The following is a 3,985-nucleotide window of genomic DNA, read 5'->3' on the forward strand; positions in this document are numbered from 1 at the left end:
CTCAATCTCCTTTGCTCCAAGGAGAACAACCCCAGCTTCTCCAACCTAACCTTACAGCTAAAATCCCTCATGTCTGGAACCATTCTGATAAATCTTCTCCACCCTCTCAAGGACACTCACATCCCTCCAAACGTGTGTTGACTAGAACTGGATGCAATTCTCTGGTTGTGGCCCAACTGGAGATTTATACAGGTTCAGCATAACTTCCCTACTTTTGTACTCAGTACCTCTATTTATGAAGCCCAAGATCCCATATGCTTTGCTAACTACTTTCTCAATGTGTCCTGCCACCGTCAAAGAACTATGCATATGAATCCCCAGGATTTTATTCCTAAAAATATGCTTTCTTCATATAAATCTGTAAAAATGCATTATGCAACAGTTCAAAACAGCACCAAGTTGACATTCCAAAAAGTGCAAAGGAAATCAGTTTTCTTCAATACAGGAGTGAGTTGCCTCACAACCCTTCCACTCCATTTTACCTGACATGGACATTTTACAGCAAACCCATATCTGGTGCATACAACACGAGGGGTTTCCAATGGGTCCAGCTGCACGGTTCACTATGGCGGGGGGACCTTACACAATGGTCTTTCCCCATTGAGCCTTTGCAGTGGCTACCCCAAGCTTTAGTGCGTCCCTCAGCACGTAGTCCTGGACCTTGGAATGTGCCTGTCTGCAAAACTCGGTCGTGGACAACTCTTTGCGCTGGAAGACCAGCAAGTTTAGGGCAGACCAAAGAGTGTCTATCACCGAATTGATGGTCCTCCAGCAGCAGTTAATGTTTATCTCGGTGTGCATCCCTGGGAACAGCCCGGAGAGCACAGACTCCTGTGTTACAGAGCTGCTTGGGATGAACCTCGACAAAAACCACTGCATCTCTTTCCAGACCTGCTTTGCAAAGACACATTCCAGAAGGAGGTGGGCAACTGTCTCTTCCCCACCACAGCCACCTCGAGGGACGCGTGTGGAGGGGGCGAGACTTCGGGCATGCAGGAAGGATCTGACAGGAAGGACTCTTCTTACCACCAGCCAAGCTACATCTTGGTGCTTGTTTGAAAGTTCTGGTGATGAGGCATTCTGCCAAATGACTTTGGCAGTCTGCTCGGGGAACCATCCGACCGGATCCACCATCTCCTTTTCCCGTAGGGCCTTGAGGACATTCCGTGCAGACCACTGCCTGATGGATTGGTGGTCAAAGGTGTTTTCCCGCAGAAACATTCCCACGAAGGATAGCTGGTACGGTATGGTCCAACTGGATGAAGCGATCCGCGGCAATGTGACCAGACCCATCCTTCGCAACACCTCAGCACATAGTGACACTTGGTGTTTGTGTACTGGGGCTCCACACACAGCTTGGTGCAGCTGCACACGAAGGTGGTCATCAGGATGAGGGCGACGTTGGGTACATTTTTCCCGCCCTTGTCCAGAGGTTTGAACATCGTGTCCCTCCCGCCATGGTCCATTTTAGATCTCCAGATGATGCAGTTGAAGTCACCGCCTAGGATGACCGGCCTGGACGTCGCCAGCAGCAGTGGGAGCTGCTGGAAGACGGTCAGCCGCTCGCTGCGTTGTACCGGGGCGGACACGTTGATCAACCTGAGCGGAGCGTTGTTGTACATCACGTCTGCTACGAGGAGGCGGCCGCCCACCACCTCCTTAACTTCGGAGATTAGAATTAGTACATTACAGCGCAGACAGGCCCTTCGGCCCTCGATGTTGCGCCGCCCTGTGAAACCATCTGACCTACACTATTCCATTTTCATCCATGTGTCTATCCAATGTCCACTTAAATGCACTTAAAGTTGGCGAATCTACTACTGCTGCAGGCAGGGCGTTCCACGCCCCTACTACTCTCTGAGTAAAGAAACTACCTCTCACATCTGTCCGATATCTATCACCCCTCAACTTGAAGCTATGTCCCCTCGTGTTTGCCATCACCATCCGAGGAAAAAGACGCTCACTATCCACCCTATCTAACCCTCTGATTATCTTATATGTATCTATTAAGTCACCTCTCCTCCTCCTTCTCTCCAACGAAAACAATCTCAAGTCCCTCTGCCTTTCCTCGTAAGACCTTCCCTCCATACCAGGCAACATCCTAGTAAATCTCCTCTGCACCCTTTCCATAGCTTCCACATCCTTCCTATAATGCGGTGACCAGAACTGCACGCAATACTCCAGGTGCGGTCTCACCAGAGTTTTGTACAGCTGCAGCATGACCTCGTGGCTCCGAAACTCGACCCCCCTACTAATAACAGCTAACACACCATATGCCTTCTTAACAGCCCTATTAACCTGGTTAGCAACCTTCAGGGATTTATGCACCTGGACACCAAGATCTCTCTGTTCATCTACAGTACCAAGAATCCTCCCATTAGCCCAGTACTCTGCATTCCTGTTACTCCTTCCAAAGTGAATCACCTCACACTTTTCCGCATTAAACTCCATTTGCCATCTCTCAGCCCAGCTCTGCAGCCTATCTATGTCTCTCTGTACCCGACAACATCCTTCGGCACTATCCACAACTCCACCGACCTTAGTGTCATCTGCAAATTTACTAACCCACCCTTCTACACCCTCTTCCAGGTCATTTATAAAAATGACAAACGGCAGTGGCCCCAAAACAGATCCTTGCGGTACACCACTAGTAACTAAACTCCAGGATGAACATTTGCCATCAACCACCACCCTCTGTCTTCTTTCAGCTAGCCAATTTCTGATCCAAAGCTCTAAATCACCTTCAACCCCATACTTTCGTATTTTCTGCAATAGCCTACCGTGGGAAACCTTATCAAACGCCTTACTGAAATCCATATACACCACATCCACTGCTTTACCCTCATCCACCTGTTTGGTCACCTTCTCGAAAAACTCAATAAGGTTTGTGAGGCACGACCTACCCGTCACAAAACCGTGCTGACTATCTCTAATGTCCTTATTCTTTTCAAGATGATTATAAATCCTGTCTCTTATAACCTTTCCCAACATTTTACCCACAACCGAAGTAAGGCTCACAGGTCTATAATTACCAGGGCTGTCTCTACTCCCCTTCTTGAACAAGGGGACAACATTTGCAATCCTCCAGTCTTCCGGCACTATTCCTGTCGACAATGACGACATAAAGATCAAGGACAAAGGCTCTGCAATCTCCTCCCTAGCTTCCCAGAGAATCCTAGGATAAATCCCATCTGGCCCAGGGGACTTATCTATTTTCACATGGTGAAGTAACCTCCCCGCAGCAGAATACCCAGGCCGGAGGAACGGCAGTCATTACCCCCCGACCAGATCGATGGCCCGTGGGACCACCATCGCGACCACTGCCTGTAGCTGCTGAGGTGTGGTATTCCACACTCCTGCAGAAACAGTAGGTCAGCTTTGACCTTGGCAAGGTAATCCAGGGTTGAAACACATCGTGTAGTAGATTTAATGCTACGCACATTAATGGAAGCAATTCGTACACCCATTTTTTACTAAAAATTAGTTGTTGCTTCCCATATCATTTGTCCTCGCCTCCTTGATGAAGGGTCACTGACCCGAAACGTTAACTCTGCTTCTCTTTCCACAGATGCTGCCAGACCTGCTGAGTGGTTCCAGCATTTCTTGTTTTTATTTCAGATTTCCAGCATCCGCAGTATTTTGCTTTTATCTCGCTGTCTCTTGCTGGTTTGCTCAGTACCTTTCTCTGTCTGTTCATTTCTGAGTCCTGATAATATCTTCCTGGTTTTCTGTGTGTCTTTCTCTGCCTGCCTCATTGTCGGTGCTGTTACTCAGTGTCCTTGTGTCATTGTGCAGTGAGGGTGAGTCCGTCAGCACGTGTGTTGCTGAGTCCGGGATTCTCGAGAAATCCGACTCCAATCCTATTTTTATAAAAACATTGGGGAATGAACATATTTCACTAACGGGCAGCTGAAATTGAAAACAGTAGTTAGCAGAGTGGTGCAGCGGAAGTTTGCTGGGTCCATAACCCAGAGATCAATGCATC

The sequence above is a fragment of the Heterodontus francisci genome, unplaced genomic scaffold (assembly GCF_036365525.1).
Source record: "Heterodontus francisci isolate sHetFra1 unplaced genomic scaffold, sHetFra1.hap1 HAP1_SCAFFOLD_148, whole genome shotgun sequence".
Lineage (NCBI taxonomy): Eukaryota > Metazoa > Chordata > Chondrichthyes > Heterodontiformes > Heterodontidae > Heterodontus > Heterodontus francisci.